We start from the raw sequence: 21,806 nt of genomic DNA on the forward strand, positions 1-21,806 counted from the left end.
CAGTCGGGCGTCTGAGCGACACCACATAAAGGGTTATAAAAGAAATGCCATAGTCGGGCGTCTGAGCGACACCACATAAAGGGCTTATAAAAGAAATGCCACAGTCGGGCGTCTGAGCGACACCACGTAAAGGGCTTATAAAATAATCACAATGAATATCCAGGAGGTAAAATCATTCCAAGGATACTCGGTATTTCAAATTAATATAAAGGTGTTAGTCCATAATAAAAATAATAATCATAATTATCACAAGTCACAAGTTGTGATTCCAGTTCTGGTTTGACAGTTTCACCTCCGAAGACCGACACTAAGACCGACACTTGACCCATCCCAGACTGTAGTCCTTAACCATGGACACGGCTATTCGTATAGGTTTAATCTCTGCAGAGGGTGTACTCTTTACCCACGAGTAACGGATTCCTTTAGTCCATCGGGACTAATTCCGTCTACGGCCTTTTTGTTGAAAACACACCTAACTTGCACACACCAGCTTAACTCACACGTGTCTGGAATCACCCACGACACCTGTCAAGCAAACTCTAAGTGGGGAGGCTACAACCTCGCATAGCATGGGATCAAATTTATATTGCACGCTCTAAGGGGTGGCCTCCCCTCTTGGTCTCAACCGGAAACACCCATGCCCCCGGACCAGGTGGCCTGCCTACCAGCTACAACCGGTATCTTCTACCATGGCCTCTCTGTACGGTGTGTGCTAGAAAGAGGTTGACAACTTACTGAACCGTACTCTACTTGTTGTAGGGACAAGTGGTAGTACGAAACAAGTATGGGGGTTACTGGAACAAGACTCGATCTACGGTCGACTCAGGAGGTTTATAATTTCCCTACATGACATGTATAACAAATATATATCAACCAACACAATCAACACTCATTATACCTTACTATGTCATATCGGACAGAACCGTCCCGACGGAGACCGGCGACAAGCTCACGCCTACCCAAGGCAGAGGCTTTCCCAGGTTTCTTCCGACATGCATGCAAGGCACATGAGGATGATTACCATCACAAGTGTGTTCATTTCCAACAGCATGGAAATCACTAATATGCATCCATGCAAATGACCATGTCACATGAAATAACAAGTTCTCGAAATGAGATGGTGTTATAAACGTGTCGACGAACACACCAAAAATATTATGCCGGGGTTCAGAATGCTTGCCTTCAAGTTGTGTAGAGGCATGGTGCATCCTAAAAACTTTTGAAAGTTTCCTTCTCTCTCTCCAAGATCCTATTTTAAATAAATTTGAATTAACTCACATTTTCAAAACAGCACACAAACGTTGTCTGAAATTTTTTCAAATAAATCTTAAAATAAACTAGACTAAATTTGAGAGAGGTAGGAAAAAGAATCAACTCATTTGGAGTTTTCTTTTAAAAGATATAGCCAGTCAAAATTTAGTCAAATTCTGATTTTAAATAAAACAGAAAAGAAAAGAAAAAAACGCTTCGAACCGGTACACGTCGAAGATGTACTTTGTAAATACGTTACCATTTAACCCACGTGGACTGGAGCGGGGTCACTGACAGTGGGTCCAAGGGCCCACTGGTCAGGTTTGACCGGTCTCCCCCGCCTCCTTCCTCCTCTGGCCGGACAGAGGCGGGGGCTCCGGCGACCAACGCCGGTGAGCGGCGGCTCCTCACGGGCCCCCGAGGGTGGGGATGGATCCGCAAGACTGGGGCGGTCCTCCCGGTGGTCATTGGGTCGGCGGGGACGGCGTGAGCTGCCGGCGGCGAGCTTCGCGGCGGAGGAGGCTTCGGGAGCAAAGTGAGTTTGGGGCTACGGTGGTTTCCAACCAAAATTGAGCGTGGGATTGCACTCACGAGAGTGAGGGAGAGATCCTGGTGGAGAGAGTGGAGAGGGGGAGGCCTTGGTGGCATCGGAATGGCCGGGGCAGTGGCGGTGGCTGCGGTTGCCGGAGATGGGGAAGGAGACCTCCCCGAGTTGATTGGCTGCCAAAGGGGTTCCTAGGGAGATGGCTTGGGGCTGCCTGCGTGCGGGGATGAGCTCAGGGCTCCTTATATAGGCGATGGAGGTCGGTTCCGAGGCGGCCAGCAATAAGGACGACGGCGAACCGCCATTCTGTAGCTTGGGCGACGTGGCGGCGACGAGCGCTAGGGGATACGCTTGCGGATGAGCTCGCACTGCTCCAGGAGGCAGGTGGCAAGCGCTGGCGGCTTGGGCGGCACCGACCTGGCCGAGACGCGCTGCGGACGCCGGCATGCCGCCAAGGGCTCTGTCGGCGGTGCTGTAGGCATGCCAGGGCGGCTTGGCGCGTTGCAGTGAGAAGGGGAGTGTGTGGCATGACTCTACAGTGAGTGGCAAAACCAGGGGCACGACGCGGCGGTTTCGGATGTGTGGCTGCAGTTGGCGCGCTCTGGGCGCGTCCAGTGCACGCCCACCATCTGCTCGACGAAATGCCATGGCCTGCTAGGTGGCTTGGTTGGAGCTGGGGATTAGCAGGTTTAGTCTATGGGTAGCTGGGATGCTAGTGGACATGCCTGTTGGGTCAGAGGATCAGGTCCACAATACAAACCAAAACTCATGTCAAATCTGTCCATGCACTCCAGGTGTTTGAAAAAATGCCACAGGTACTTAGGCTTTTCTTGGAGTGGCCAAATTCTCCAGATCAGAATTTTTTTTAATTTCCTGGCAAAATTTTTAATTAATAAAACAAGGTTAAAATTTTGGGGTGTTACAAAAAGGGGGCGGAGTCTTCCTTCACACGCTTGCGAATGAGACAATTTAGGTGTCGGTCACTGGCGCGTGATCGATAGGCTAGGCTGATAGGTTGGGCACCGACTGCTAAAAAGGTGTCAGGGTAACTGTGTGGCTATCTTACACGAGAAGCTTGGCTGGGGTTAGGTTAAGGTCTGGTGGGTTGGTTAACCTAGGTTTATTGACCTGGCTAAGATAGGATTAGCCAATGGTTAGGCTGGCTCTGATACCAAGTTTGTCAGGACTGGATTTTTGGGATATTAATTTCCCAGAAAAAGGCCCTTGTGCTCACCAGCCCCATGACTACTGTTAGCTGATGAGTCATAAACTTGATACAGAAATTCCAAGCAAAGTACATAATATGCAGTACAAGACCATTCTGGCCTATGAGTACAACACAAGGTTTCTAGTGGTTGATGGCGGAAGCGGTTTGTGGTTCATCGGTGTCTGTGGGACTCCATTTCCCACAGGAACAGCTGACCTGGTTAACTCCTATCTTCGCGAGACTGCTATCACCAGTGCGTAGGTTCCGGGGCTGTCAACGCAACGCTCCTCTCCAAGCAAGAAATCTGGCCAATACAATACCCAGGGACAAGCCAGTGAGTACTTTTGAATGTACTCGCAAACATTATGAACACAAGTATAATACACAAATGATAATCATGCTATAGAATATTCTATGATCACAACGTCAGTCACAAAATAAAATCCTTGATGCATGCACACAGGTTATTTATATGCAACATGAATATGCAATAATGGAGTAGAAATAAAATGCACCGATCGGGTGTCTGAAGTGATGCCTCAAAAGGATAATGATATAAAGCATGCCACAGTCGGGCGTCTGTGCGACACCACATAAATGGCTTATAAAGTAAATCAATAACAAACATGCCACAGTCGGGCGTCTGTGCGACACCACATAAAGGGCTTATAAAGTAAATCAATAACAACCATGCCACAGTCGGGCGTCTGTGCGACACCACATAAAGGGCTTATAAGAGAATAATCACAGTGAATATCCAGGAGGTAGAACCGTCCCAAGGATACTCAATAATTCAAATAATATAAAGGGTTAGTCCATAATAATAATAACCATAATCATCATGAGTCACAAGCCATGATCCATGTTCTGTTTTTAGCAGTTTTTCCTCCGAAGACCGACACTAAGACCGACACTTGACCCAACCCAGACTGTAGTCCTTAACCATGGACACATCTATTCGAATAGATATAATCTCTGCAGAGGGTGTACTCTTTACCCACGGGTAACGGATTCCTTTAGTCCATCAGGACTAATTTCGTCTATGGTCTTTTAATTGAAAACACACCTAACCGCACACACCAGCCTGACTTATTGTTGTCTGGAATCACCCACGACACTCGTTAAGCAAAACTCTAAGTGGGGAGGCTACAACCTCGAGTAGCATGGGATCACAAAATTTATAACGCGCGCAAACTAGGGGAGCTACCCCTCGGCTACAACCGGAAACACCCATGCCCCCGGAACAGGTGGCATGCCTACCGGATGCAGCCGGTATCTTCCACCATGGCCTCTCTGTACGGTGTGTGCTAGAAAGGGGTTGACAACTTACTGAACCATACCCTACCGATGGCAGGGACAAGTGGTAGTACGAAACAAGTATGGGGGTTACTAGAACAAGACTCGATCTACGGTCGACTTAGGAGGGTTCAAGTATTCCCTCCACGATTAGCATAACAAATATATTTCAACCAACAGACAGAATCACCACTCATCATACCTTAGTATGCCATACCGGACACAACCGTCTCGATGAAGACCGGAGACAAGCTCGTGTCTACCCAAGACATAGGCTTTCCCGGATTTCTTCCGATAGGCATGAAAGGCATACGAGGGTGATTGCTATCACAACGTATAAAATTCCAATACCACGGAATCATCAATATGCACTTATGAGTATGTTCATATCATCACATAAAATAACAAAAACTCCGAGACAAGGGGTGTCGTAACCGTATCAAACAACACACGACAATATTATGACAGGGTTTAGAATGCTTGCCTTCAAGTTGTGGAGAGGCAGGGTGCATTCCAAACTTTTGAAAGTTTCCTTCTCTCTCCAACAGTCCTATTTTGAAAAATATTCAAATCAACACAAACTTTAAAAACAGTACAAAAAATTTTCGTAATTATTTTTGAAATAAATCCTAAAATAAACTAGGTGAAATTTGAGAGAGATAGGAAAAAGAATCAACTCATTTGGAGTTATATTTAAAAAGTTATAGCCAGTCAAAGTTTAGTCAAATTTCTGTTTTTAAATAAAACAGAAAAAGAAAAATGTTTCTAAAATAAAAAACACGTCGAAGACGTACTCTGGGTTTACGCCTCCACTTACACCAGCGTGGACCGGCTCGTGGGTCACTGACAGTGGGTCCACGAGGCCCACTGGTCAGGTTTGACCAGTCGCCTCTCCCTCCTTTCTCCTCTGCCCGAGCGGAGGCGGGACTCCGGCGATCGCCGTCGACGAACGGCGGTTCCCCGCAGGGTTCTGAGGGCAGGGATGGATCCGCCAGTCTAGGGCGGTCCTCCCGGTGGTTGCTAGGTTGGCGGGGGTGGAGGGAGTCGCCAGCGGCGAGCTCCGCGACGAAGGTGGCCTCAGGATGATTTGGGGGTTCGTGCTATGGTGGCTCTCCGTCGAAGCTGAGGGTTTGGGCTGCTCCGTAAGACCAAGAGGAGTCGGGTGGTGGTGCTGGATGGACGAGGGAGGGCCTGATTGTGATGAACAGGACTGGAACGTGGCGGCGGCCGAACTGACCGGAGATGGGGAAGACGGCCTCTCCCCATTGATTGTCGGCTAGGGGCACTCCAGAGGGATGGCCTGAAGCTGCCTGGGGGTTTGGATGAGCTCGGGGCCTCCATTTATAGCAAGTGAGGTCGGTTCCGACGACGGCTGGATGGATCGACGGTGAACCACCGTTCTATAGTTGCAGGGTGACGTGGTGGCGACGGGCGCTAGCAGAAGCGTTCTAGGATAAGCTCGGGCTGCTCCAGAGGGCAGCTAGCGCACGCGTATGGCTTGGGCGGCGTCGTCCATGGCAGGAACCAACTGTGGCCGGCCGCTAGCCGCCGTGGCCGACCTGATGGCGGCGCTGTGGGGCTCTAGGGGCGGCCTATAGGGTGCTGGTGAGTGGATGAGGACGAGCGTGGCTCTGCAGGTGAGCAAAGGCCAGGGGCCATACGTGGCGACCCGTGCGCACGCACGTGCAAAACGCGCGCTCTGGGCGCGCCCAGCACCCACATGCTAGGTTCTCGACGAAATGACAGCGCATGTTAGAGAGCTCAGATGATGCTGGTAGTTAACAGGCCTGGGTTAGGGCTAGCTAGGAGCTTACTGGACAAGTTAGTTAGGTCAGAAGATCAAGTCCACAAAGCCAACTAAAAATCATGCCAAATCTGGCTATGCACACAAAGTGTTCGACAGAATGCTAGAGGCATCTAGGCAGTTCTTGGGGTGGCCAAAATCTCTAGATCCTAGTCTCTTTAGATGATAAAGAGGGTGGCAAGGTTAGTTGGACAAAACCAGAAACTTGATAGAGCAAATATTTGAGAAAACCAATTTCGAGCAGAAACTAAAGGTTATTATTTCATGAACCAAAAATACTCCAATGGGTCCATTCTCTTGGACTTAAGGGTTTGGTAGGGAGGACTATAAGCAGGAACAAGAATCATGGGCAACAGAGCAACACAAAATGGAGTTGCAGTAGAAAAGGCCAATCTGGTCCAGAGAGCAAAAGAGGATGTTTTGCTCAAATGTTCCAAAGAACGCCAGTGGGTTTTTCCACAGAATTGAATTATATACTCCTACTGAACTCCCCTAATTTTGGTGGAGGTTTTAAAGAAATATTTAAATAGGTTGTAGTGCAATTTTACCAACTGGACCAGTTTTGAAAACTAGGGGTAGAGCTTAAAATCTCCAATGAATAAAAGATATTTTTGCATAAAAGTGATTTAGGGACATCATAAGTCATCCCCAAATTTTGGTGAAAATTTTAAATGCATTTATCAAATGGTTGCAGTGCAAAAGAGGCCCTAAAACTTATGAAAAATCAATTTCAAGAGAACTATAGCTCGGGGAAAATACTTGTATAAATAATCCTACTGATAAATAAATGTTTCAAGAGAGGGTATACGAGTCCAATAATATTTTTGGAAAGTTTTTACTTGGGGTAAATACTCCACAATATTAAAGAAAAGAGAGGTTCTGAAATCAAAAGAAAATCCAGAAAGTAAAAATTTTAATCTCCTGGCAAAATTTTAATAAACAATTCATGGTTAATTTTTTGGGGTGTTACAATGATTCTAATGTTCATGAGAATATGATGCTGCCTAAATTGGATACATTTGTTTTGCTTACAAATGAAGGGCCTATCTTGGAGAAGGATGAACATTGGAGCAAGAACAAGCATGGAGATGATGGCATGCGCAAGGGGAACAAAAATGGAGTTACAAGTGATGATTTCAGCACAAGGGGAACAAAAATGGAGTTACAAGTGAAGATTTCAGGACGTTGAAGCCACTATAATGAGTGCATGAAGCCTTGGACGAAATATACAAGATGCTACTTCATAACTTTCGTCCAGAGGCTATTCTAGGTGTTGCGTCACTTTATTATTGGGCCAAGCCCATGTATTTTCGAAATACTTGAGTATAGGCTGTTTTAGAGTCCGTATGTGTGGGGAAACAAGAGATAGGGTTGGTTTCGGACCCCTTCCCCAAGGGCCACGAAATTCCCCCCTCTTCCTCCATATATACAACCCTTAGGGTGTCATTTAGACTTTGGGTTTTGTTTAGATTAAAGTTCACCATAGCTGCAACTTCGTGTAGTTCATTTGTGTTCAACGACCAGACAAAGGCGTCACAGAACCCCACCTTCATTAATAAAGCTTTCCTCTTATATCCGCAATATCCAGATTGCAAACTAAGTTTCTTGCTTGTTCTTTGTTTGCTCGCAGGAAAATAGACCCTCGTGGCCAGGTTGATCGTGCTCCGGCATTGTCAATAACCCCTCGGAAGTTGGTTTAGCGATTGCTAAGGCGCGACGTCTTGCACGTTCGTAGTCGTATTGTCAAGGTCGACTCCCACAGAAAACGGTAGCCACCATCTCATCGAAAGACGGGACACCTTTGCTTCTATCAAGTGTTATCAGATTTCCAGGTTGCTCGGTGAGATTTTACAGTTTTTCGTATTTAGATCGAGTCTGTTCTTCATACCTACAGTCCACAAAAAAGCCAAAAAAATTAGGGTTAGTTCCTCATATCCGAACCAATCTGAGCCTTTGCATAATCTTTTTAGGGTTTTGCATTGTTGAGTTTGTGGTTGCATCGTCATGTCTAGTTGCTGGTCTTAGTATCTAGTCCTTTAGAGTTTCGAGTTCTATTCAAAAGTTGTCACGCCGCCGCCGCGTCATCATCGTCACCACTGCCATATACCCACCATCATCGCCACCGCTGCCATATACCACCATCGTCATCACCGCTGCCATATACCACCATCGTCATCACTGCTGCTATCTACCACCATTGTCATCACCGCAGCCATATACCACATATCCACTGCCATCATGATAATCTGAGTCCACCTGCAACATATATCCGCCACTAGTCCGAGTTCCACCAGATTCATCTCCGCCACCAGTGCGAGTTCCACTAGATTCATCTCCGCCACCAGTCCTAGTCCGAGTCCAGTATTTTGTTACTCTGTTTTGGATTTCGAGATCACGCCATACTCCGAGTCATGATAGAAAAGGACTCTCGAACTTCCGTGTTACCCGCAGTAGAAAAATAGTTCTAGTTTAAAAAACAAACTAAGTCTGGAAAATTCTAGCTAGGCAGTTTCTAGAAGATTTGTAGATTTTTTGGAAAAAATTTGTTGCGGAGCAAAAAAAGAGGGAAAAAGTGCAAAAAAAGTGAAAAAAAGAGAAAAAATAATTCAGAGTGTGCTCCTCCCTTGTTTACGTGCAGCGCCGTGATTTTGTTAGTGTTCTAGGCTCGCGTCTCTAGCACGGTCTAGCCTAGGACCAGCACAGTACCGTTCTTGAGCATTTATTCAACTTTGCATCTCTGAATTGATTATTGCTGACCTTTTTTGCTACCATATTATAAGCCTTCCCAACTCCACATACATCTACGTCGTGCGTTTGACTCTCCCTGGTAATCATTCTATCCAAGCTTTGAGAGTCTTGACTACAACAGTTGCCGATCACCACCTGTGCTGGGTAAGAACTGGTAAGAATTTGAGATTTGCTTGACGGATTTGTGACACCCCACCACCACCATTTTCCAGTAGTCTATAGGATCATATTCTTGTCTGTTTCTATTGCTGCTAACTATGGCAGGAACACAAGCCGACGAGATTGACTGGGAGAACATGACGAACAAGGAGCTTCATGATAAGTTTCATCAAATGTTGGGTCAACAGGTGAAAGATGTGATGGCCATCTTTGGAAAGGCAATGGAGAAGATGGATGACATTGATAAGACAATTGACACCAAGTTAGACGCCAAGTTCGATGAATTACTCAAACGTCTCCCACCACCAGTTTCACGCCACGATACAGTAGGGTGAGCACAACGTATTCCTATTGAGCTAGGACAAAATTCTGGTGCCGCTACTACTGTTGTTGGTGCTTCTGTAGCTCATGCTGCTACTGCATAGGTGGAGGACTATTACGAAGATGAGGTTGATCAAAATCAGAACTACGTGCAGCCACTAGCACCACCACCAGCAGGTCGACCTCATGTATATATTTGCAACGGTAGGCCTGCACCACCACCTCAGGTAGTAATGACCATATTCCTAAACTGAAATTGAATATTCCACCGTTTGAGGGTAGATATGTTCTTGATATATATCTTACTTGGGAGTTAGAAAGTAGACAACGTTTTACATGTTTACAATATCCCGAGGAGAGACGGGTTGCTGCTGCTGTTTGTGCTTTCACTAGTTTTGCATGTGTATGGTGGTCTGAACATTGTAGATTATATCCTATTCCAGCTACTTGGGCTGCTTTGAAAACTGCTATGCGTACTCGTTGGGTTCCACGATATTATCAACATGAATTGCTTCAAAAATTGCAGCGTTTAAGACAAGGAAAAAATTCTGTAGAGGAATATTATCAGGAATTACAAACTGGCATGATTAGATGTGGTATTGTTGAGGAGAATGAAGCTATGCTTGCACGTTTTATGGGTGGATTAAATAGAAGGATTTAGACCATTCTAGAGTATAAGGAGTATACTAATATCACTCGTTTATTCCATCTTGTTTGTAAAGCTGAACGTGAAGTGCAGGATCGACAAGCGTTGGCGCGAACTGATAACCCACAAGTGTAGGGGATCGCAACATCTTTCGAGGGTAAAGTATTCAACCCAAATTTATTGATTCGACACAAGGGGAGCCAAAGAATATTCTTGAGTATTAGCAGTTGAGTTGTCAATTCAACCACACCTGGATAACTTAGTATCTGCAGCAAAGTATTTAGTAGCAAAAGTGGTATGATAATAAAGGTAACGGTAGCAAAAGTAAAGATAAATGTTTTTGGGTTTTTGTAGTAGTTGTAATAGTAGCAACGGAAAAGTAAATAAGCAAAGAACAATATGTGAAAAGCTCGTAGGCAATGGATCAGTGATGGATAATTATGCCGGATGCGATTCCTCATGTAATAGCTATAACATAGGGTGACACAGAACTAGCTCTAGTTCATCAATGTAATGTAGGCATGTATTCCGTAAATAGTCATACGTGCTTATGGAAAAGAACTTGCATGACATCTGTTGTCCTACCCTCCCGTGGAAGCGGGGTCTTAGCGGAAACTAAGGGATATTAAGGTCTCCTTTTAATAGAGAACCAGAACAAAGCATTAGCACATAGTGAATACATGAACTCCTCAAACTACGGTCATCACCGAGAAGTATCCCGATTATTGTCACTTCGGGGTTGTCGGATCATAACACGTAATAGGGGACTATAGACTTGCAAGATAGGATCAAGAACACACATATATTCATGAAAACATAATAGGTTCAGATCTGAAATCATGGTACTCGGGCCCTAATGACAAGCATTAAGCATAGCAAAGTCATAGCAACATCAATCTCAGAACATAGTGGATACTAGGTGTCGGTGTCAAAACCGGCTGATCTCGGGTAGGGGGTCCCGAACTGTGCGTCTAGGCGGATGGTAACAGGAGACAAGGGACATGATGTTTTACCCAGGTTCGGGCCCTCTCGATGGAGGTAAAACCCTACGTCCTGCTTGATTAATATTGATGATGTGTGTTACAAGAGTGGATCTACCACGAGATCAAGGAGGCTAAACCGTAGAAGCTAGCCTATGGTATCATTGTTGTTCGTCCTATGGACTAAAGCCATCCGGTTTATATAGACACTGGAGAGGGCTAGGGTTACATAGAGTCGGTTACAATGGTAGGAAATCTACATATCCGTATCGCCAAGCTTGCCTTCCACGCCAAGGAAAGTCCCATCCGGACACGGGACGAAGTCTTCAATCTTGTATCTTCATAGTCTTGGAGTCCGGCCGATGATGATAGTTCGGCTATCCGGACACCCCCTAGTCCGGAACTCCCTCAGTAGCCCCTAAACCAGGCTTCAATGACGACGAGTCCGGCGCGCATGTTGTCTTCGACATTGCAAGGCGGGTTCTTCCTCCGAATAATTTATAGAAGATTGTGAACACCAGGATAGTGTCCGGCTCTGCAAAAATAAATTCCACGTACCACCATAGAGAGAATAATATTACACAAGTTCAATCTGCTGACGTATTTTGTGGCATGATGTCACACCATTACCAAGCCTTTACTCGAATTGTTTTTATTGTATCACCTCAGCGCATTTAGCGAGGCGGTTTCCTTGGCACGTCTTATCAAAGCAGAGATCGTGTTCCCCTTATCCCGGGATTCCCATCAATATGGACGTGGGTAACCCAACCGCGCCCGTTACCACGCCCCCTCCATCGAAGGCGGGTTCCAAATGGTCACGGGGACGGCTCTTCGTATTCTCCCTCTTTATAATGAGACCAAGGCCCGTTCTTTTCCTTCAATCCTCTATCGAATCCGCCCCTTGCCCCGAGTTCCAACACCCAAGGCTCCATATTCGGCTACCTTTGATCTTCGACAATGTCCGACCCCGACCTACGAGGCCGGTGGATGCCCTCCTCCGTCACGGAAGAGGACGTGCTAAAGCTAAGAGACGCCAGGTACTTAACCTATGAGATTTTGCATAGGCTGCCTGCCCGAGGGCGGGTTATTCCTACTCCCGAGCGTGGCGAGAGTGTCGTGTTCGTGTCTCACCTCCGTCGGGGTTTAGGCTTCCCGACGGATCCCTTCGTGAGGGGGCTCATGTTTTACTATGTGCTGGAATTCCATGACTTGGCTCCGGAGTCTATCCTCCACATCTCATCATTCATCGTCGTCTGTGAAGCCTTCCTCCGCACTACCCCCCACTTCGGCTTGTGGCTCAAAACCTTCAATGTGGAGCCGAAGGTGATTGAGGTGCGTCAGGCAGAGTGCGGAGGGGCGGTTATAAGCAAGAGGGCCGATGCTCCATGGCCCAAGGGCTCTTTTCAGGAGGAGCTCGGCTTGTGGCAACAGGAGTGGTTCTATATCACCGCTCCCAGGGGCAGCAGGCAGAGGCTGCCGCCCGTCTTCCGCTCGGGCCCTCCACAGCGGCTGACATCATGGGTCAACAAGGGGCGTGACTAGGGACCGTCCAAGGACGTTCCCCTGTTGCAGGACCGGATCCGAGGCCTCCAAGAAAGGGAGATCAATCTGGCCGTAGTGATACAGGTTATGTTGATTCGACGCCTGCTGCCCTGCAAACGTTTCCCCCTCCGCTTGTGGGAATTCAATCCAGAGGGGCCATGAGCTCTTCAACACTTCATGGGTTTGACACCCGCGGAGATGTACAAATTGTTCTTCGGATCACAAGAGATGCGTCCGGAATTGACCGAGGATGTTGGCCTAAGCTGCAATCGCCCAGATACTCAAGTAAGTAGCCTTGTGTCCGGACACATCGTCCATTCATTTAATGTGGGTTTGCCTTTTAACCAGCTATCCCTTGGACAGGAGTGGATAGCGCAAGCAAAACTGATATGATGTCCGGCCCCCCTCCCTGAGACCACGCAGGATCCCGTGTTAATCAAGATGTTAGAGGTTTCACCTTCGGAGGAGGGCGAAGGAGGACACAAGGGATCTACCTCCTCAGCCATGGAGGCTTTCAGTAAGGGAGGAATCGAGAGTCCCTCGTTCCAGGGAGAGAAGAGGACCGCTTCCGAAGACCCGGAGGCCAAGGCCTCAAAGCGGGGACAGAAATCTGTACCGGAAGGTCTTGTGCCGGGAAGAGCCCCGGCCGAACTGTCTCCTCGGAGGAATCAGCCCTCTAGCGAGTCGTAAGTAAAAAGGGGGGATTTTGTAATAGTGGACATCCCTGTTTAATTTCTAAGGCTAACCGAAGTTTTCACCTTGTAGTTCGGATCTCAGCCCATCTCAGCACAGCTCATCTTCGGGAGACCTTCGTCCGGAGATGATGGAGAGTGAATGCCTCCATTTGCCGCCCCATCGCGCGGGGCAGATGACCCTGAGGTGTCGTCGCGGAGGGTCTCCCCGAGTCCGGCGGGGCCAGAGAGTTCGGCACCCATTGGAGTACGGCCAGTGGAGCTGCAAGATTTGCTTAAGAGGGCGTCCATCTCAGAAGATCACCGCACATTAATGGGTATGGTGATTGAGAGGATCTCGTCCGCCGAAAGCGGGTTGTGTGAGGCCGTCGGAAGTTTGCTGACGGGATTTGAGGTACGCAAAAAATGACATACCTTTTGACAGTTTTGCACATGAAGTGCGCCCTGTATAGATAGTAGCCCCTGAGACTTGGTATGTTGTCGAAAGCGATAGCGTGCCGAGGATCATAATCTCAGTTATAGATTGTCTCCTTTCCTATGCAGGTGGCGGAACGTTCGGTGGCCAGCCGGACTGATGGAGTTGCTGAACTGAAGAGGCAACTCGACGTTGCGGATGCGGACATCTCGCTGGTTAATAAACGACTTGATGAGTCACAAGGTATGTGGTTGCTCCGCGGTCGCCTAGTAAGGGAGTTGACGCCCATTCCTTACAATTTGTATGCTTGATGCAGATGGTGCTGCTGCTGTGGAAGGCCTTCGAGAAGAACTTGCTCGAGCCAAGGAGCAAGCCAGAAAAAGCGAGGCGGCTGCCTCGAAGGCAGCGGAAGAGCTGAAAGCCGAGAAGGCTGCTCACTGCCGAAGCAGGGAGGAGATGGCCGGAATGGCCACGAAATTAAAAGTTGCTACCGACCGCCTGGAGGTTCTTGAAGGAGAACGCCGAGTGGAGCAAGAGGACCTGAAGAAGGCCGACACCGAAGCCAAGGATGCACGTAGTGCGATGCGGGCTATGAAGGAGGAACTGCGTCAGGTCGAAGACATTGTGGCTGGAAAGCCCTTTATGCTGCGTAGGAAGTTCACGGATCTGAAGTATGCTCAGCTAGGCCGATTGTACGGTGTGGAGGATCCTTATCTGGACTTGGCGGTGAGTGCGGCGGACGCAGTCGTGCACTTTCGAAGCCAGGAGGAACATGAAATGGAAGAGCTTTTCTGGTCTCAATTCCATAGTCCGAAGCGTCCACTTCCATTGAGTGATCGGCTGGTTGAGTGGGCTGAGCTGAATAGATTGTCCGGACTAGCCATGACGGATGTGGTCACTCATCTGTGGCCGAAAAGGCCCAAGCCGAAGAGTTATTTTGGCTTGTTGCAGCAATTCCTTGGGGCGGTGTCGCGTATTGGGGCGATGAAGCGGTCGGCATGCATAGAAGGTGCATGGATGGCTCTCGCCCGTGGTAAGACATACTGGGCGGAGATGGATGCCACCGCTGTTGCATCCCGGGGTTCGGACAAAAGTCGATTCCCCACCGAGCACTATTTTGAGGAAGTCCTGCAGGGCGCTCGTATAATAGAGTCGCAGTGCTCGAAAGATGTTATGTCTGAATGACATGTATGATTTCTGAGATCATGTTTATAATGCAATAACTTTTTATACTTGTGTGTTCAAGTATTAAACTATCTCATGTGCGGCCGTATATGTATGAATAACCTGAAAGTTGCAGTCTTCGGCTTCAGCCCCCACGCACATGGTGTGGGGGTGTTTGCAAAAAGAAAAGCACTTTTTCACACTTAATCCAACATCTTGGTCCTTGTAGGGAGGTGATAGCGTAGCAAACTAGGCAACCGGACTATAATGCTTTATTACTTTCACTTAGCCATAGGAGCTTGAATGTGGGGCTACTATATAGCCCCTAGCGGCACCGCTCCTCTCCGAACTTCGTGGCGCGTATGTGCCTGACCGGGAAGCGGTCCTTCGTCAAAGCGGAGGAATTCTAAACATTTCAGTGGTCGATTGAGTGGTTGACCAGTCTCTCGCTATATCATGACAGTCAGTTTTCGGCTTTCTCTACTGAGGTGCTTGCCCGACCGAACCGGGGCACAATCGCAGTAGTTCTCCTGGTGCCGCGTTAGCCGATGATACGAAACGTAAGGCAGCAAAACACAGGAGCCGGGCAAACCCAACATTTGACCAAAGACATGATTCGAAGCTGATGCATATAAGGCCTAACTCGAGACGCCGAACACTCCCTGAGGTGTTCGGTCTTTATGATACCGGGTAGAACGATGCCCTAAGCCCCTAGTGTCCAGGTTCAGGCGGGAACTTCTAACGCGGCCGATGCCAAAACGCCAGCCTCCTCCTCGGTTATGGTTTGAAACCGGGGGATGTGTATCAACAAGAGACAGTAAGAAAGGTTCACGCAGGGTCTTAATCTGAAAAGAATCCTTGCAACGGGTCCCTGTTGCACGTCTGCGCCTGTGTCTCCGTTGTGCTGTATCCTGGACGGGTGTAGCACGTGCTTCATCTGTAAAAGAGAAGGACTTAGTTTCCAAGAAATATCGTGCAGAGGTTGTATAAAAATAGAATAAAAGGAAGAAAATTGAGCTTTATTGGCTCTCATCATTTATACACGCAGCCCCTTATAAAGGGGATATGCGGCTGGGAAGCCCCTTGCCGGACTCGCCTAACCATGTCCGAGGTCTGAATGACCTGTTTTTAGGGGCTTTGACCCGTGAGGTCTGATTAGTGTGTGGCTATCGAGGCAGTCTCACGTTCTCCGTGGTCGAGGAACACTCAGAGTTACTTTTTAATGAAATTATGCCACGTTGACCGGGCATTTTTAAGCGTAAAAAACGCGTAATGTGGTATTATGTTAGGGCTGGCGAAAGCTGCGCGCCCCAGTAGTGCTTAAGGGCTACTGTTTGACTGGGGCGATGGGTAGTGAGCTTTTCGCGACGGAGGTTGTCAGATGAACCAAACACAACCTCTAGTGGTACAGAGCCTGTATAATTGGCTTAAAGGCCTGGCATCACTCCTTTAAAGGAAGTGCTGCTATGGAGAATTTTGGTGTGGTCTATCCCCATTCTGCGGCCGGTGTCCTGGTATTGCAGGTGTCGCGCTGTCTTTTCGTGTTATCACATGAAGTGAGTTCACTGTTTTTACTTCTAGTGGGAAAGTCTTCTGTTTTCCGGAGTGCTGCTTTTGGGCTTCGTCACTTTCGCTTGGTGTGTCGAGCCCCTTGTGTTCGCATTAAGTCGGTCGGACTGTTTGAAGACCCAACAATCTCTGTGGGTATGGTTTGCAGGCTTCCCGGGGGTACCATGTATTTGACATAGTCTGTCCAGAATCTTATTTAGGTTGGATAGCTCGTCACTGTTGTCCTTGAGGGGCAGTGTTTTGTTGTTCGGCCGACAGCTTTTGAATCCGGAGTTGACCGCCGTACTATTCGGGCCTTTTTCCTTATTCCGGCGCTGATCTTTTCTGTGTCGTGATTTCCCATTTCCATACCTAACTTTGGATGTACTCGGGTCGCTGGTGTTGCACCTAGCCAGCCAGCTATCTTCCCCTGCACAAAAGCGGGTCATGAGGCTTGTTAGTGCGGCCATTGTTCTTGGTTTTTCCTGGCCGAGGTGTCTGGCCAGCCATTCGTCTCGGACGTTGTGTTTAAAGGCTGCTAAGGCTTCAGCGTCCGGACAGTCGACTATTTGGTTCTTTTTAGTGAGGAACCTGTTCCAGAATTTGTGTGCTGACTCTCCGGGCTGTTGAGTTATGTGACTTAAATCGTCTGCATCCAGAGGACGGACATAGGTCCCCTGAAAATTTGCTCAAAACGCATCCTCAAGCTCTTCCCAGCTTCCAATGGTATTTTCTGGGAGGCTTTTAAGCCAATGCCGAGCTGGCCCTTTGAGCTTGAGGGGTAGGTATTTTATGGCATGGAGATCGTCTCCTCTGGCCATATGTATGTGTAGGATGTAATCCTCAATCCAGACTCCGGGGTCTGTTGTTCCGTCGTATGCTTCTATGTTTACGGGTTTGAATCCCGCTGGAAATCCATGATCCAGTACCTCGTCGGTGAAACATAGTGGGTGTGCGGCGCTCCTGTATTTGGGTGTGCCATTGTCTTCAAATTCTTGGCGGGTTATGTTCCTTCCTGGAGTCTTCTTTTTTGGCCCATAAATAGACCTGACTGGGTCGTTCTTTTTCCGATGATCTTTATGCTGATCGTGTGCCGGCTTGTGTGCAGCGCCCCTTGTTGCTCTTGGCTTGTCATCTGGTCGTCTATCCGGCCAGGCGGCTTCTTTCTTTTTTGACTGCAGGGGCTCTAAGGCCTCCTCGTCAAATTCGGGCAACAGCTTGCGCTTCGGGTAGCTCTTTGTCTGGTGACTAGCGCCATGTTTATCTGCGCTGTTGAGTACTTTGCTCCATCTCATTCTGAGTGCGTCCTCCGCTGTTTTGAGCTTCCGCTTTTGCTTCTTCAAACTTCTTGCAGTGGCGACGAGCCTTTTATGAAGATTCATATGTTCTGGTGATGTGAGATCATCTTCGCTGGGGATGGGTTGCTTGTCCAGTTTATGTCCGGCTGGCTGCTTGTTGACATGTGCGTCGTCCACTGCCTCACCCTGCTCTAGGGCCGGGTCCGTATGGGTGCCGTTTTTATCGATGCTGGTCTTCGGGCAGCGCCTGCGTCGCCGCTTTGGTTGTTTGTTGGGGGAGTTGTCCTTCGCCACGTCCCGCTTTTCCTCATTATCGCTTCCTTTTGGTGTATCCACCATGTATACATCATGAGATGGGGTGGCTTTCCCGTGCCCGATAGGCGCTTGTTCTTGGTCGTCTCCGGCATCGTCGTCCATACCGTCGATGTCTTTGGAGTCATAGTTTAGCATGTCGGTTAGATCGTCGACAGCGGCTACCAAGTGGGTGGTGGGTGGGCTTTGAATTTCTTCATCGTCCGCATCCCAACCTTCCTGACTGTAGTCCGGCCAAGGCTCTCCTGATAACGAGAGATACTTTAGCGAACTCAAGATGTCGCCAAAAGGTGAGAGTTGAAAGATGTCCGCTGCGGTGAACTCTATGACCGGCGCCCAATCGGATTCGATCGGAGGGGGCGCGGGAGGTTTGATGTCCGGCAAGGAGACCGGCACCTCGGAGCCATGAGCTTTATGAGGGACAAGATCAATGTTCGGCTCTATCGCCGTAGAGGTCGCAGCCCCCGAGGCGGTGTCTAGCCATCCGTCCCCGATCTGCACAGCCGGCTCTGAATTGAAGATCGGAGCGGGTTCGAGTGCGGCCTCCAGGGTACTGTCCGGCTGCAGAGCTAAATCATGCTCACCGTGACAGTGCGGCACGCTCGGCTGTGGCTCGACTCCATCGAGGATCAAGTCCCTGCGGATGTCAGCCGTGAAGTTCAAACTTCCAAATCTGACCTGACGGCCAGGGGCGTGGCTTTCGATCTGCTCCAGATGGCCAAGCGAATTGGCCCGCAGTGCAAAGCCGCCGAATACGAAGATCAGTCCGGGGAGAAAGGTCTCACCCTGAACTACGTCGTTGATGATGGTCGAAGAAGCCATCGAGCCTATCGGTGACGACACAGAGGAACTCTCAATGAAAGCACCAATGTCGGTGTCAAAACCGGCGGATCTCGGGTAAGGGGTCCCGAACTGTGCATCTAGGCGGATGGTAACAGGAGACAAGGGACACGATGTTTTACCCAGGTTCGGGCCCTCTCGATGGAGGTAAAACCCTACGTCCTGCTTGATTAATATTGATGATGTGTGTTACAAGAGTGGATCTACCACGATATCAAGGAGGCTAAACCCTAGAAGCTAGCCTATGGTATCATTGTTGTTCGTCCTATGGACTAAAGCCATCCGGTTTATATAGACACCGGAGAGGGCTAGGGTTACACAAAGTCGGTTACAATGGTAGGAAATCTACATATCCGTATCGCCAAGCTTGCCTTCCACGCCAAGGAAAGTCCCATTCGGACACGGGACGAAGCCTTCAATCTTGTATCTTCATAGTCTTGGAGTCCGGCCGATGATGATAGTTCGGCTATCCGGACACCCCCTAGTCCGGAACTCCCTCACCAGGGATCAAACCCTAACAAAACTAACTTGATTACATGGTAAATCTCATCCAACCCATCACCGTCCAGCAAGCCTACAATGGAATTACTCACGCACGGTGGTGAGTGAGGGAGTCCTGGATTAGGGGGTATCCGGACAGCCGGACTATGTACAACGTCCGGACTATTGAAGCGTGAAGATGCAAGACTCAAGACTTCGGTCCGTGTCCGGATGGGACTTTCCTTGGCGTGGAAGGCAAGCTTGGCGATCCAGATATTATATTTCCTGCCTTGTAACTGACTCCATGTAAACCCTAGCCCTCTCCGGTGTCTATATAAACCGGAGAGGTTGGTCCTTAGAAGGCCGATCACAATTACATTCATACCATCATAGGCTAGCTCCTAGGGTTTAGCCTCTACGATCTCGTGGTAGATCTACGCTTGTACTACCCATATCATCAATATTAATCAAGCAGGAAGTAGGGTTTTACCTCCATCGAGAGGGCCCGAACCTGGGTAAACACCTGTGTCCTTTACTTCTTGTTACCATCGGCCTTGACACACAGATCGGGACCCCCTACCCGAGATCCGCCGGTTTTGACACCGACATTGGTGCTTTCATTGAGAGTTCCTCTGTGATGTTGCCGTCAGGCTCGATGGCTCCTTCAATCGTCATTGATGACGCTGTCCAGGGTGAGACTTTCCTCCCCGGACAGATCTTCATGTTTGGCGGCTTCGCGCTGCGCGCCAAGTCGCTTGGCCACTTGGAGCAGATCGATAGCTATGCCCCCGGCCATCAAATAAGGTTCGGAAACCTGAACTACACGGAGGATATCCGCGGAGACTTGATCTTCGACGGATTCGGACCAGCGCCAGAAGCGCCGAATAGTCGCAATGAGCACGGCTTAGACCTGTCAGATGTCGCTCGGGATATCATCCCGGCAGAAGCCTTGGATATAAATCCGGGACATGTCGCTTCACCTAAGGACGGTGGGCTGGACCTCGCTCCTCAGGCCGTACCTTCATTGGCGATGGATCCGAACACAGGTTTCACCTCAGAGGGAACCTGTGATTCCGGACCCCCGGTTCATATCCTGACGCAGGTTCCAGTCCGCGCGCCCCCGAGCCCGCCGATCCTGGTTGGGCTCCGGTGATAGAGTTCACCGTGGCGGATGTTTTTTAGCACTCGCCCTTTGGTGACATGCTGGACTTATTGAAGTCTCTCTCCTTGTCAGGAGACTCCGGGCCGAACTATGTCCGGCTCGAGTGGGAAGCAGACAATGACGGAATTCGTTGCCCACCCACCGCCCACTTCATTGCCACGATCGATGATCTAACCGACGTGCTTGACTTCGACTCCGAAGACATCGACGGTATGGACGACGATGTAGGAGAATCACAGGAGCCACCACTCACCGGGCGGTGGACGGCCACCTCCTCATATGATATATATATGGTGGACACTCCGAAGGAAACTAATGGCGACGAGGCAACGGAGGACAACCCCTCGAGAAGAAAATCAAAGAATGGGCGTCGTCGGCGCCGCCCCAAGCCCCGCCATAGCTACACCGGCCCCGGAGGCGAAAATAATCCGGAGGGCGCCGAAGAAGAATATGACCCTGATCAGCCCGCCTTTGAGCTGGCCGAACAGGAAGACGAGCAGGTCACCCCAGAAGAACAGGCGACAGATGCATACCCGGAGGAGGACAACTACATGCCCTCTGAAGACGAGATCAGCCTCGGCAATGACGAGTTCGGCATACCTGAGGATCCCGTGGAGCAGGAGCGCTTCAAGTGTAGGCTTATAGCCACTGCAAGGAGCCTGAAGAAGAAGCAGCAGCAAATACAAGCTGATCAGGACCTGCTCACAGATAGATGGACTGAAGTCCTGGCGGCCGAGGAATATGGACTCGAACGCCAAGCGGTTGACCGGCCACCCCGTGGCCAGGACAAAACGGGATACCAGCCCAGATACCAGCCCGCACCCCCACGCCGATACACTACGGCTCAGGGCAACAGGCACGACCTGCAAGATATTTTGGAAAATAAAGCAGGACAGCCTAGATTGATCTACGGATCGAGGGGGCGCGCCACAGCGCACGACGATGACCGTCACGCCGGATACATCATCAATAAATCCGGCCGGGCCGAACATGGCAACCCATACCAATCCGACCTGCGTAGCCACATAGCCGGCACAGAGGCACCGCACACCCCCTCTACTTCACGGACGAAGTAATGGATCATGAATTCACAGAAGGGTTCAAACCCGTAAACATCGAATCATATGATGGCACAATAGACCCCGCAGTATGGATCGAAGATTTCCTTCTCCACATTCACATGGCCCGTGGAGATGATCTACACGCCATCAAATATCTCCCCCTTAAGCTCAAAGGATCAGCCCGGCACTGGTTAAACAGCCTGTTGGCAAATTCCATCGGCAGTTGGGAAAACATGGAAGATGCATTCCTTGACAACTTACAGGGCACATATGTGCGACCACCAGACGCTGATGACCTGAGCCACATTACTCAACAGCCCGGAGAGTCAGCCCGAA

This window comes from Triticum aestivum, chromosome 3B, assembly GCF_018294505.1.
Source record: "Triticum aestivum cultivar Chinese Spring chromosome 3B, IWGSC CS RefSeq v2.1, whole genome shotgun sequence".
In the NCBI taxonomy this organism is placed as follows: domain Eukaryota; kingdom Viridiplantae; phylum Streptophyta; class Magnoliopsida; order Poales; family Poaceae; genus Triticum; species Triticum aestivum.